The sequence below is a fragment of the Triturus cristatus genome, chromosome 3_2, assembly GCF_964204655.1.
Source record: "Triturus cristatus chromosome 3_2, aTriCri1.1, whole genome shotgun sequence".
NCBI lineage: Eukaryota > Metazoa > Chordata > Amphibia > Caudata > Salamandridae > Triturus > Triturus cristatus.
Genome location: NC_140584.1, coordinates 327,083,827 through 327,099,878, shown reverse-complemented (window position 1 = coordinate 327,099,878; position 16,052 = coordinate 327,083,827).

Below are 16,052 nucleotides of genomic sequence, written 5' to 3'. Positions count from 1 at the left end.
TGGCCTCAATACCACGGAGGATCTTTATACCTTTCTTTGATCTTTATATAGACAAAGACATTTATTCCTTGATTCCAGCACATTATTAATATAGGTGGAATACATATTGGGGTCATATGTGCATATTTTATGATTGAATTTTAGGACAGTATAGGGTAGTATTAATATTCTTATTATCTCATCTCCTTTTATTGATCATTTTAATTATGTCACTGGTTTTTATCCCTCATAGATAATGTTTTTATATTCTGTTTGCCTTTCATGACTCAGATAAATTTGATTGCTATAAATGAATTGCTCATCGGATATTTTCTCCGTCCATTCTGTATGTTTACATAATATGATAGCATTGTATTTCTAGATCAGTGATCTCCATTAGTTGATTGCCAAGATGTGTCTTGCACTAGCTGCACTGGTCACTTTATGATATTTAGTACTGTTGCATTATGCACTTTATTTGAAACTGTACATAGAGTCTGACAAGCACTAGTAGCATTAGTTAAACCAGATTATCAAGTACTGTTGCATTATGCACCTTATCTGATTTTAATGGTTTATACGCCTCATTCTATTCAGATTAATACTAGCCACTTTATGTCCCTTTTCAGTGGGGCATGTATGCACTTTATCATATATATTATCTGACGGACTACTGTGGTTTATCTTTCCTTCTTTTTCTTAAATTGTCCCTTATTTAGGGCTTTTTTCTTTAGCACGGTGAGCACTTTATATGAGTATTAATGTGACATATTATGACGTGACACAAAGACATGCAATTGAAGTATTTGTACAGATATTAATACATGCATTCAGGCTTTTATTACTGTCAGACGCAATGCAATATAATTCATGAAATTGTGAAAACTGATTTTCCTTTTCAATCGCATTGTGCTTATATAGTATTTCTTCGTGTATATATGTCTTCTATGTCTATGACAGAAATGTTAAAAAAATGTGTTGCATTTGCACTTTAAATACCGGGTCTGCACGGATGTGTGGTCAGGTGACCAAGGCTGCTGTGACGGCCGAAACGCGTCCTGACATCCGTTTTGGGGATTGTTAACTAATAAAATTGCTGGCACGATAAGAGGTCTGCGCTCGTGATTTCCTCTCAGGAAGTGTGCTTACGAGTGGCCAAGATAATATATATATATATATATATATATATATTCACTGAAAAAACCATAGGTTTCACACACGTAATAGTTAGGAATTAGCATTTAAAAAACCTTGCAAATTCACTGAAAAAACCATAGGTTTCACACATGTTATAGTTAGCGGAAATTTTACTGATAAAAAACCAATGAAATTCCCCCGTTATAGTTAGTGCAGGCAACTATAACTCACGCGACCGCAATCCTCTGCTGATGCTAATACTGTATTTAGACACTTATTTACCCATGTCTTCTTCCATACATTTTTAGCTATACATATATTACAAATATTTTTTTTTCATAAAGACACATATGTCATCAGCAGAAGATTGCGGTCGCGTGAGTTATAGTTGCCTGCACTAACTATAACGGGGGAATTTTATTGGTTTTTCATCAGTAAAATTTCCGCTAACTATAACATGTGTGAAACCTATGGTTTTTTCAGTGAATTTGCAAGGTTTTTTAAATGCTAATTCCTAACTATTACGTGTGTGAAACCTATGGTTTTTTCAGTGAATTTGTACGGTTTTTTAAATGCTAAGTTACTTTACGCCATTCGTGGCGTGCGCGCCCACTTAACGCAGTTCGTTCCGTGCGCGCACGGTGCGCTTCGCGCACCGCGCGCCCACTTTACGCAGTTAGTGCCGTGCACGCACGGTGGGCACGCGGTGCGCTACGCGCACGGCGTGCCCACGTTACGCTAGATGGGCCATGTACGCACGATGCGCTTCGCGCACCGTGCGCACATGGAGGACATATGATGCACTTCGTTTTTAAAGGTAATATTTTAATTTTTCGCATTAGTTATAAGCCATGCACAAATGGTGCCCTTCGGGCACCATTTGCGCACGGGGTTGAAAGAGTGTGGATAATTTTTTTTTTTAATTATTTTTTTTTTTTATATTTTCGTTTTTCACTTAAGTGATAAGCCGAGCACAATTGGTGACCTTCGGTCGCAAATTGCACATGGGGTGGGGTTAGTGTGGATATTTTTTTTTTTTATATATTTTTTTACCGTACGCGTACGGTAAGCGTAATCGACGAAATTTGCGAAAAAATAAAAATTCCGTTTTTGGCCTTGGGGGATCTTTGGGGACTCCCTCTACATGGCTATGTGTGTGGGAGCTGTCAAAACAGCCCCTTTAAATGTTTTTGTGCTTTGTTTGTTAATCATCTCTCTCAGTGCGAGAGAGAAAATGGCGGCCGCCGCTTCCTGGTTTCAGCCGATTCGAATGTTTACTAAGATCTAAGAGCCAATCATAATCGCGCTCGCGCACGCCACCGTACGCGTACGGTAAGCGTACCGTAAGCGCACCGTAAGCTGGCTCAGATATATATATTGATTTAAAGGCTATTTTCTCAGAATCTACTGAACAGATTTACACCAAACCTACAAAAGGCACTTCCTTGACCTGAGGACTACCTCTCTGCCAAATTTCTAGTAATTCTGTTCAGCCGTTCGGGCTGTAGCCCTGTCTAAAGGTCCTATGGAAAAATGCATGGGAAAAACGCGTTTTGGGACCCCCCTTTTATCTCAGCCCCCGCTTGACGAATCCCCCCGAGACTTTCAGGGTAGGAGCGGAGCGTAGCGCCCCACCTATTTTGAAAAATTCGCGAGGATTCGTCGACCGGCGCCAAAGTTATTCAAAATAGAATGTTGCGGATTTCCTATGGAAACGTGGTCCTAACTATAACTACCTACTGGCGACCGCCAGTAGGTAATATATATATATATATATATATATATATATATATGTATATATTCAAAGAAACAGTTATGTTACCCCTACTGCCAAGAGGGGTATCCACAACACAGGTACGGACCACAACGACACTCCAAAATTGCAGATATTTATTTTTTCATAATTTTTTCATTTTGCATAACACCACGAAGTGTATTGGACCAGTGTCCGCCCAGACGCTTTTCGATCGCAAACAGGTCACATGTATATATGTAAAGAGAGAGAGAGAGAGAGACAGAGAGAGATAGATATAAATACACCTACATATACATCACACCTCATAACCTCCCTGCACTGACCGTCTCGGTGTCTCTTCATCTCGCAGCGTACACCATCTCAGGAACTGCTGTGTGGATTTGTTTTTGAAAGAGTGGTTTTTCATAAAATCTTTCTCAAGTGACCTCTTACTGGTATTCTAAAAATTCTGCTAAAAAGGCGAGGCAGCACGTCACGCCAGAGGCTTTAAGGCCTGTTTTTCACGTTTCCTTGAACTTTGCTATCCACATCATAAAATGAAATTTTTGACTTGGCAGGCGGCATAGCATGAGAGAAGGTTGAAAAATTACCTTTTCTTTTTCTGATGCCCGAGGCATACCCAGGACAGGTATTCTTGGTGAGTGTGTGAAGAGGCAGCTAACGCATCGTTGGTAGAGGAGGACAGTTAATGGAGCAACAAAGCCCGTGAGATGGCGACAGTGATCAGTAAAACTACTGGCTAGCAATTTTTCAAAACCACGTTTATTTATTAAAAGTTTTTTTTTTTTACCTTACAACAAAGGTTGCGACAGCAATTTTACATGTATCATTTGCAAGCATGGTACATGGAAACTTAAAGCATTGTCCAGTTTCATCAGGCTGACAAAAGGCACTCACTACTCCCATATCATAATCTACACATCTTTAACTTCAGTGTTGTCTCATATATGTAAGACATGCGCCTTCATGGACCTTCGGCTTACGGCCTATCGAAAGTGGAATGAAACATCTGGATCCATTAACAATAGGGCACATTCAATACCGGATGCGGGCAGGAACTACTTGGGGTAGTCGCCATGAACATTGGGAGTGAATCTGTGCAGGGAGGTGGCAGAAACTGAGGGCCAAGTACATCCCCTCTTCTCCACCTGTGTCACTCCACAGGGCCGAAAATACGAGGAGATGTTGAAGAGGAACTAGGGGCCAGATATGCGCTCTTAGACCCGTTTGCGCACGCTAAAAACCAAGGGCCCATGTACAAACAGTATTTTGCGAGTCGCAAATCCTGTCTTGCGACTCGGTATTTGGAAGGGGCATTCCTTTCCAAATAGTGACTCAATAGCCATGTACCAATGTTTTGCGACTGCAATTGCGGTCGCAAAACACTCGCAAAATTACCACCCACTTCAAGTAGGTGGTAATGCATTCGCAAATAGGAAGGAGTCCCCGGGGGACCCCTTCCCCTTTGAAAATGCATGCTAAATTATCTTTTTATGGGCAGGCAGTGGTCCCAGGGACCACTGCCTGCCCTTAAAAATGAAACGAAAACGTTTCATTTTTTTTTTTTAAATGCTTCCCGTTTACCTTTAAGGAAAACGGGCTGCATTTTTAAAGAAAGCTGTTTATTTAAAAGCAGTCCCAGACATGGTGGTCTGCTGAGCCCAGCAGGCCACCATCCCTGGGAGGGCCAGCCATTCCAAATGGGGTTGCAAAATGCGAGTGGCTCATTAATATTCATGAGCCTCGCATTTTGCGACCCCATTGGGAATCGCAAACAGTGTCCAAGACACTGTCATACATGCCAAATAGCGATTCGCAAAAGTGATGCAATTTGCCAGTCGCTATTTGGCAAGTTGTACATGTGGCCCTTGGAGGAAACAGCACAGAGCGGGAGAGAAGTTTGATGTCTCAGGCAACTTGAAAGTGCTTGGCTACAGTGTCTTACTTGAATGAAGAAAGACCTGTAGGCAGACCATTCTCTGGCCCTTTTTTGAGACAATCCTAGTCTTTCCTATCCCTAATAAACACAAGTCAGGGAGAGCTCACTGAGCCTACCCTTCCCAAGGCGCTAGAGTTGCCAGACAGAGAGATGGTGATGGAAGCCCTGAAGAGGGCCAGCATGGAGTCAGAAAAGGATTTTAGGCTGCTGGTTTGCTCTTTTGGGATGGGAATGGAGACCTGAGTTTGTCTGTCGTGTATCTGCTCTACATCCCTTGACACCACCAGTGTTTAGGCCAAGGATTTTTGTGTAATAATAAAGTCTTTCCCAACAAGTCCCAGATCCCCTAGCTTATTACAATCTGAAGAACGATCTCGGCTACAAACTGTTTATTGTTATTGCAAGAAATTGTATCTGTGATGGGGACAGTTTCAGTACCTATCCCAACATTGCCACCAGTGGATTGACCAGTCTGTGGGGTATATTATTTTCAAGAATTGGCAAATTGCTGCTCCAAATAATTTACTGCTGCAGTATGACAGATTCCTACGCCATGTCTACGTCATATTTACAAGATAGTTCACCATGGTCATTAAAACTGACGCTGTTGTGTGGGCCGTGTTATTAGGAAATTTGACGCTAATGCTGCAAAAGTGATGTCCGGCCAAACAGTGTCTAGAATATAGACGCTAGCCGTCCTACCGTCACTTTTTAGCGTTAAACTTTTTTTAAAAATGCTGCTACGTTAAAAAAAAATTTGCACACAATACCAGTGGTGGCTATGATGAACCTCAACAGCAACAGGGTGAGTTGCAACAAGGGGCAATGTGGGTAACTAGGTCATGTTGTGCAGTACAGGCAGCTATATCCCAGCTCTCTGCAGCATCTGCAGGCCAAAGGGTAGTATGCTGGCTCATCTATGGTTAAACATTACATAATTGGAATTCTCACGGGCATATTTTCAATATTTTGGCATATGGCAGTGCCACAAGCCTTCTAGCTGTGCTGCCCTACGTTAAAAGTAAAGGGCAGGAATGCACCGTATCTACAAGATATGGTGCATTCCTGCCCTTTAAGCCGGAGCACAAACAACAGCTGACTGCCAACGCAGGCAGATGCAGCCGACACCCGATTTCAGTTAAGCGGTCGGATGGGTGTGTGTACCTAAGGCTACTAGCCAGGGATAGATGTGGAACAGAACCTGACTCTCGCAGGTTTTATGAATACCCCTACTACCTAAAAAATCCCTGAGCTCCTCCCTCGCAGCAAGGGGGCTGTAGCCAACATCACAACCAGGTTTGTGATGAGAGGAGGATTCCCTATGATGAAGCATGATACCTCTGGTGTGTGAGGGAAACCTCCTTTAAAGGGACTCCCCCCCTTTCAGCATAATTGGTCCCACCCACACACTCGCCCTGAACAGTCCCAGACCTGAGGGCTCTATTTGTGTGTTAGATAGTCTATGATTGGGGAGTTTGCCCTCGCTGGTCCAGTAAATCTCCTCAGGCCCACCCTGTGTGTTTTTGAAGATGTAGTATGTGCCAAGAGGCAATCTGGGCCAAAATGGTCTCACTGTGCCACATGTATAAGTTGGAGGATGTCATACAGGGAACTGTCAAGGGATAGGGAGAACTACTTAGCCACCACAAAAGACATGAGTCTGGGAAGGTCAGAGGCTGAGGTGGATGGGCCCAGTTGTTTTAGAAAACTGGATAGGTACATGTCACCATTTTCAGCACTACTACCATGTTGGGTACTGCCTGACGATTATCAGTCAATAACAGCCTGCTATGTCAGTCCATTGGATATGGTCATGCATAATGTAGGTGTCGAAGGCACATGAGAGTCAATATGATATGGGTTCCATCACTGTGTGGCAGTAATTCAGCTGCCAGGACTAAATTGGGAACAGCCAGAGGAGTCATGCTCACATACAGGTGCATGGGTCTAATTAAAACAATGTGTGACACCCCGCAGATAACTAACTGTAGTCATGATGAAATGGGTTGAACGTCAGTGATTGTAATCTAACTAGTATGACAGGGCCCATTCAGAGTAGGCACATTGTGTTAGTGAGAACAATAATGATATCCAATCATCTGAAAGGGAAATACAGTGTAATTTGCATTCCATACCCTTTGCGTAACATGTGTCCTACGGATAAATGAGGAATTGAAAGTGATATGTATTGAACCTTGAGTGTCAACTGGATTACTCATGTCAACATCTAAGAGAGATCGACAATAACATTGCTCCATCTCATTGTAGAGGATGAAGAACCCTCACCTCCTGGCCAGCACGCTGTCCCGGACTTCAGCGATGATGGGGATGACAACCTGTAAACCATTGAGCTGGACAGGCTCCAAGAACTCCTGAACTCCATTGGAACACCATCTCTGGACACAGCGAGGGTCAACAGCATCATGGGGGTTCCACATAACCTGCCTACCAACCAACAGGAACTACCTGCCACCACGCCAAGATTCCTAGCCCCGAGGACCCACAGATTACTTTCCAACGTACTGTAGGAGTCCAGTGGAACAAAGTACAAAGGCATGGCAAAGGTTGCATAATAAAATAACACCACCATGGCACATCTAGGTATGACCATGTCAGTACATAATATGCTTAGGAACAATGATTTTTATACCCATGGTGTGGAATACATGTCATCTTTACTAAACAGTAGTATGCCTTCTGCATCCTGCAATGGCCTTTATGCTATTGGCATTTGCCACTATAAGATGTGCAATGTCTGCAAAGTATATATATTGTCTCACAACGTAGTGTAATTGATTTGACAAGGACCCATATCAGGACACATTGCTAGCTATACAGAACACTTGGCCGGAATTATATGTCACAATGGATGCTGAATAAGTAACTCACATCACACAGAGACATATGAAACCTCTCCTAGCTGAACTATTGTAAGACTATGGTGGACCATGTCACCGGCCATTACATGCTTCTAATGTCATAGAATGTGCAACTGACATGCATTCCAAATTTTTCACATCCATAGCCATGTTCAGATGTGTATCATCTAACACATATTTTCACATAGTCTGCCAATGTGATCATGGCTACTCTGTCAAGCCTCTATCATGTGATCTATCCCAGATTGGCAATGTATTCTCCTTGCCATTAGTCCTGAGATAATGCTGATGCTACAATTAACATCCGCTCTTTCTGACCTATTATAAAAAAAACATTTTTAAATATTTTTATTTTTCAAAGTATTCAAACTCAAAATATCCATACAATAACGATTGCCTGTTACATACTCTTTCATTTACATTTCATTTTTCTGGGGGATAGTAGTCATACAGCAGAGTTACATCAATCAGATAAAAGAAATGTAACTAAATAATAGGTAGTGGAGAGACAGAGCAAAAAAATATTCAGCACATTATTCCTGAACCATACCATAACAAATAGTATTAAATGTCCGTAGTGCCTTAAGGCCTCTGACCCTAGCCAGAGCTTTTTCCCTACCACTCCATTACATTACATGGCTTTGGAGAAATCCATGCCCAGGCTATAGCTAATCTTGCAGAGACTATAGCTATAGTTATTAAAGCTCTCTTTGCTCTATCATCATTATCTCTGTAGCCCAGCATTATCTGGGTTGTAGCAAAGGCCACCTCCAATCCCAGTCGATTTCTTAATACATTCAAAGCCTCTTGCCAGAAGACCACTAACATAGGGCACTCAGCAAACATATGAACAATATTTGCTCCATATTCCCCGCATTTAGGACAACCCGTCCAATTGCTTAAATGCTGAGTGGCCGTTTGTCCCCACCTGACTAACTTATCAGGTGTATAATACAGCATAGTTATAGTTTTAAATTGTTGAAGCCTTAGATTAACAGACCATACTGCCTCTTCTGCTGTAGATAGTGCTGTCTCAAGGGTTGTACCAGATATCTCCTACGCAAGAATTGTGCTCCATTTCTCAGCTAGAAGATCCATAGGATCCAATCTTTCCTGGCTGAATATTTGATACGCAGCACCGATTCATTTTCCCTGACCGGGTTCATGTGGAAAGATCAGTAATTGGTGAGGTTCCATCTCCCTAAGTCCTTGTGATCTCATAAAATAATCCCTAAATTGAAGATACTTAAAGTAATGCTGGCATGGTATAGAAAAGGAATCTTTCAAGTCTTGAAAAGTATGAAAACCCTTCAGATCATATATACCTTCCAGTTTATCTATCCCAAAACTGGCCCAGTGTTTAGCTATACTATCCCGAAATGTATCTGGAAGAAATGGATTATCCCAAAGCGGAAACTTAGGAAATAGGTCGGCACAGAGTACGTGGTAGATATATCTCGTCAGACTATAGCTATGCTCCTCAAGGTCTTAAATTGTACCCTCTTAAAGTAGTTGGAGTCTTGTATTAGATAGAGAAATCTACTAGAATCTTGATTTAGCAACAGCCTATGGCTAAAATCTTGGTCCTTATTGGGAAGAAGACTAATGAATCTACTCTTGAAAGAAGCCCAATAGTATAATTTGAAATCAAAAATGCCTATTAAACTGCCTATTATACCATCTAGTTTCTTGAAATAAAAATTCGTAAACTTCAAAGAAATAGATCTAAATAAATAAAGAAACCTAGGAAGAATTGTCATTTTGACAATATTGCATCGTTCGATAATACTAATTGGAAGCTTATGCCATTTATTAAGCTTCTTAGCCATATCATTCACTAGCGGCTAGCGCTTCATAGTTTAATTTAATAATGCTTTGTATCTGAGGAGTAACATGAACACCAAGATATGTAGTTTCTGAGCAATGTTTCTGGTGTATAATTCAACAAATTCTGAGTCTTATCAATATTCAATTTGTATCCAGAGATGGTGCCAAAACTGTTAGCCTCTTGATTAAATAATTCTACGGACTGGGCTGGGTCTGTCGAAAATATTGCGATGTCATCCCCATAGGCATTAAGTTTGTACTCGTTAGGTCCACAGGATAGTGGCCGGACACCTTCATTCATCATAAGTTTTTGGATAAAAGGTTCAAAATGCAAGGCAAACAGCAGGGGGGATAGAGGGCACTCCTGTCTTGTACCCCTATTTATAATGAATAACCCTAGGCGGTAAACCTTCACAGCTTAATTTAGCCTGGGGTGAGAGATAAAGCGCTCTTACCCATGTCAAAGAACGATCAGGGATGCCCATAGCTGCAAGGGTAAGCCATAAATAAGCCCATGCCACCCGATCAAACGCCTTTTCTGCATCCTACTTTAACGTTAGTTTGCTCCGCTAAATCAAATGCCATAATTGCTGTATTAATATGAGTAGTCATGTCTCTTTCCCTAATGAAGCCATGTTGCTGCTCCGAAACCAACTTTTCCATAAAGGGAGAGAGACGACTAGCCAAAATCTTCGCAAACCATTTGGCATCTGTATTAATAAGTGAGATTGGGCGGTACGAACCACAAGATGCAGATGGATTATTTTTCTTAAAGAAAAAAACTATGTTTGTATTATCCCAGGAAGAAGGTACCATTCCCGTTTCTCCAATTTCCTTAATAACTCTTACAAACAGTGGGGTTAGAATGTTTTTAACATTTTTATTGAATTCAATCGGGATCTGATCATCCCCCGTAGCCTTCCCCGTACGGAGAGACGCTAAGGCAGACCATATATCCTCTACCGATATCTCTCGCTCTAATTGGGCAGCCTCTTGGGCTGTTAACGATGTTATTTGAGCTTTATCTAGATAGCAAGAGATCTCCCCTTGGTCGATCACATTTGAGGGAGCATATAGCTCTTCATAAAAGAGAGCGAATTGTTCCAAATTCACCCCAGGTCCGGTGTGAATCACGTTATCCGCCCTTTTAATTTCAGTGATCCTACTGTTCGATTTTTTATCAGCAATTTTATAGGCTAGTACTCTCCTGACTTGTTCGCTGTATTCATATTGGTCAGAGCGAAATTTATTAAAGATAACTGCCACCTTTTCCTTAATAATCCCTAATGCCTTCTCCTTTGCTTCTACTAATTTCAGATAGATTGAACATTAATCCTCATCCTGTCTTCTAATAGATTGGGCATAAGATAGTTTCAAGCCAGTTAAAGTAACCAGAGCCGTCTTACCAGCAGCCTCTTTAGCTTTGTTCTTAGATAGTATAAATTGCTGAGTAATACCTCTGACAAAGGCCTTCATAGAATCCAAAATCATATAAGAAGAGGCCGTACCAAGGTTAAAACTCATAAATTCAGCCAAGAGTTTCCCCATATATCAGATGTATTTATCATCAGATAGTAAATACCGTGGAAAATAAAAAGGATGGCCTATCTTAGCAACCATTGATGCTTGGGCTGTTAATAGAATTGGGTTATGATCTGAAGAGATCTTAGGACAAATCTCCATCTTCATTTTATTCAAAACCATATTACTAACCCAGGCCATATCCAACCTCCAGTATTGCATATGTGGGCAAGAATAAAATATAAAGCCCGGGGAATCTGGGTATAGAACTCTCCAAACATCTTGTAAATTATGGAGCTTTGCCAATTCCAAAATTGAAGTCCACACTTTTGACATCCTAGAAGACAATCGCCAAGAAGTTGTGTCTAACCTCTGATCCATAATACAGTTGAAATCTCCCATGACTATTAAGGTTCTCTGAAATTCCAGTAAATTAAGCATAAGCGTATTAAAAACCGCAGGGTCGTCTATATTAGGCCCATATATCACTGCTAAGACATATTTAATCCCATAAACCACTAATTGAGCAATTGCCCACCTTTCCCTTGCATTGACCATAAGCTGATCAATTTTATATTGCAATAATTTGCTAGCTAAAATAGCCACCCCTCTTATTGACACTGTTTGGGATGAGAAAAACAATAGTATTATATCCTAATTGGTTAAGCAGTGTCCGGTCCTTAAGTGCAATATGGCTTTCCGTTAACAAAACAAAATGAGGGCGGTACATTTTTAACTCTTCTCGAACAAGTTGGCGCTTACGAGTAGCATTCACCCGAGATACATTCCAACATAAGAATTTGATCACTGCCATTTTATAACAGCAAATTCACCCCTCGAAAAACCACTCCCCCTAAAAAGAAACATATCTTGTTTAAATCCCTTGCTTTTTCCCTACGCCCAACAACCCCTTCCCCATCCCACCCTTCTCAACCACCCCGTTTCAAAAGAAAGGAATCAACCCCCTCATTACTGTCCCCTCCCAAGCAGGGTAGGCATGTGGAATGGCAAAAGTATACAGCATAAATATTACCATCTCCAATTAAGTATGCCAAAGAGAAGAGAAAAAATAAACACATGAACGTTCAAACTATTTCCCAAATTCATATTGCCAAGACTTCCTGAGCCTCTTGCTCTGAGAAAGCTAGCTTGGTGTAGCCATTCTTTATTATTTTTAGGCTGCCAGGCTCCAGGAGATAGACCTGCGCCCCAGCTGCTTTCAAACTGTCGATGAGCTGCCGAAGTCTGCAATGGTGATCCGTAGTGTCCTTGCAAAAATCAGATCTGACAAACATTGAAAAAGACTCCGTGCATACTGGGGTAGTGGGCCTGGCTTTGATTGATATCGGTTGTCATAGCAGAAAATTGCCTAGGCATATTAGAATGGGTCAAGGAAAACGGCCAGGGGGTCTGTTATTAACCAATGGTAGCCTATGGGCCCGTTGAATTTGACTATCCCAATCCCAATCGGCCAAATCTGGAAAAGACTTCTGAAACAAATCGACAACATATGCTTGGCAGTCCGTCCCTTCCGTTCCTTCTCGTACACCAAACACTCGCAAATTATTGCATCGTTGTCGATTTTCTAAATCTTCAACCTTCATCTGCATTGATCTTATTTGATTTTCATGTGTGTCCGTGCGTGTCAGTTTTTGGATCATGTGATCTTCAGTGCCAGCTACCCTTTGTTGAAGCTCTGTGATATCAGAAGTGATAGAAGCTATCTGCCAGAGTAGAGGTATGTTCAGCTGCCTGGCTAGAGCCGTCAATCTGGTTGGTCAACTCTTTCAAGTTTGCTTGAGTAAGTAACACATTTGGCGATGGCATTGAAGAGGAGAGCATCGATGACCGTTTCTGGTTATTAATATCCAGAGTGTCCTTACGTCTAGTGGCAGCACCATTGTTACCCTTCTCTGCCATTGAGGGAGCTGGAAAAGTCTGAGTAGTTGGAGGGAGCAGTTCGGGACTTGAGCCATGTAAACGCAAAATCATTTTCTTTGCCTCGCCCTTCTTCGTAACCCACTTTCGAAGTGGGCTGCTAGTTGTCACAGATTTGGCGGATTTAAGAGAAGTGTAACCTTGCCTTTCAAAAGACTTCTTTTTGTTTTGTCTCTGAGCCCTTGATTTAGCAGTCCCTTTGTTCTGTTTGTTTAACGGAGTTCCCTCCTCGCCATGTTCTATGATGGATTTGTCACAGCTAACAGTGATCCATTCATTGATAGCAGGAATTGAATCTTGCGGTTTTTTCTGAGTCCCGGAGTTAATTTCTAGAATATCTGCCCCTCCAGCATATGAGCAGGTTGGGCTTTGTCCCAAAGTCTGAGGAGCTCCTTTCTTTTTGTCCTCATTTGCTTTGACAATGCCACGATCCCCTGCCTCAGACATTTCCTCTTGATTTTCAGAATCTGCACCGTGGCCATCATTACGGAAAGGTGTCAATCTAGGTTGGATATCCTGAATATTTTGCGAATTCTGAAGAGGTTGTAGCAATTGAACAGAACAAAAAGTCTCTAAATTTAAAGTAGGGAATTGAAGAAGGGTAGATGCAGATGCAGACACAGTCAAAATCTCCCCAAAGGCTGGTAATACTTTTTCTTCAGTAGATTTAGATACCCTTGTATCCATCTGTATCTTTTCGCTCGCAAGTGGTGACACTGCCTTGATTAATGCACTCACCATATCCGACTCTGGAGGATAGATAGCTGCACTCCCTCGATTACTCACAGACGAAGCCTTTGAAGATAGACCGACCTACCCGTGAGGAAGATTGTGTTAGATCAGCTTTTTCTCCTTTCTCTTCTCCTCCCTCATTTACATTTTCAGCAGCCCCTGTGTTTGCCAATACTGCTGCTGCCCGAGCGCCAGATCGCCCTCCATTCACAGTGTTCGATTTTGGTGGACCCATAATCCGAACTTCACAGCAGAAAAGGCTAATCGACAGATCATAGTCCAGCTGAGGAAGCAGTCGGTTAGAACGCCCAGGACAGTCAGTAGCAAGCAGTAAAACCTGGAGTGGAATCCGGTCAGCGAGCAAGATCATATGAGCAGTTCAGAATGTCCTCAAATGCAAAAACAATTATCAACTACAACGCCCCTTCTCGTTTTCTTCATCTATATTCTCTCAAATAGCCGGCAGCCTAGCAGTCCGCTGATCCAAGAGCCCCGCACGTTGCTTGACCTTTTCCCTTGACTCGCGGGAAAGAAGTCAGTGCGGAGCAGAGCAGAAGGGCTGGAAACAGGCTGGAAAGCAGACGCCGGTAAAGTGTCACTTATTGTTTGGCTAATCAAGTTGTAAGCTTCTCGTGCATTTCCTCACGTTCTCCTGATATTGAGCTTATTCTGCGGTTGTCATTTCCACCATCTAGTGGCGACGTCTATCCCGGATCTTCCTATTATTCATAATACAAAAGTTTCTTTGTGATAGGGATGCACATTTGATCTGGCAATTCACACTGCATCTGACATCACACTCAATCCTTGCACTACACTATTACCGTGACAAAGGCACTCATTGAATGTTGGGGTCCTTGAAACCCTCCGCTTCACGAACTGGGTATGACGCAGGTCCACCTACAAGACATAACATGTAAAACAAATCAGTTAAGTTTGAACACATATATGGTATGCAATAAAAGAACGGTACCTATGCATAGCTATTGGCTATTTAACCCTTCAGGTTGTAATTAATCTAATGGCACAGTTGACATGCCTGAAAGATACACATCGGTAAGGCAGGTTGAAGTGTGCATACATATGATGAGCCAAAACATGCACCTGTTGGCCAATTTGCAGAACCAGTTCTTCGACCTCCTAATGCTATATTTCACTATGGTAGCTGACTTTGATGAGTCTCTGCACCTACATAATTCACATACCATACTCAGCAAGGTATTGCAATATCCATGCCCTCTTAAATTTTACACCAGGAAATGAGTACGCTACATATATCTCACATTATCAATACTTGTTTCTTAAGTTCTGTGCCTGTTAGTGCTGCAGAGAACCAGATATTGTTCAGACATGTCCCATGCATCCATAAGTATTTTATTGGAAAATTGAACACAGACATGTTCTGGCCTAAAAATCACCTCCATGAGGCCATGCAAAGCCAGCATGCAGGATCTGCTATGCATTCATAGGTATGGAGTCAGGCAAGCCAGTGCCAAGCACAGTGTAGCCATAGTGGGCAACAAGAAGTCATACCTTTTACAGTGGAATCGCTGTTCAAGACCAGTTATATGTGTTTTGCCACATTCACAGGTTAGCTCAGCTGTGTAAGCTATGGCAGGTCTCATTAATGCATGACTACCCAGGGAAGGTATGCCAAGGAGGATCATTGGCACATCACTGTGTGTTATTCAGTATTGTATGTGTGATTCATTAAAATGCAAATATACAAAAGTTTTATACTCCACCTTTGCGTTTCTTTTTGCAGAGAGCTGTCCCTTCCAGTACAATACCAATCATGTCAACAATGCACACACATGTGCACCATAGGTCAAGTGTCCTTGTGTATGCTAAGTACACCAAAGGGCTTATTTGCAAGCCCCTTGCGCCACTGAGGCCTCAGTTTTGAACATATGCTAGGGGCTTCTAAATAAGCACCTTTGTTGGTAAGGTGGTCCGCTATAACACAACAGACGGCCCCTTCATAAATGACTTTTGCCCAAATCTGCATTTTCTTAGTTTTGCTGGCCAGCACAGGGCTAATCCTATTTGAGCTGCGCAGCACTATTACTTGTGATTTGGCCTCCCACAGAGTTTTGAAAACAACTTAACGTGTAATGTATGTTCTGTAAATGCCCATCACAACTCTACCCGACAAAGCTTGTGGTGAAAAAAGCACTGGATTACACTGGGGCTGATCTGCACTACCTGGTATGACATATGAGTTTTCTGGATGGGTGACGGGCATGTGTGTCAGCCCTATGATTCTCTGGGACTAAATGTTATCACCTAAAGGGACACTAACACTTGTGTGGCCTGCCCAGTGCTATTGCAATGTCATTTGCCT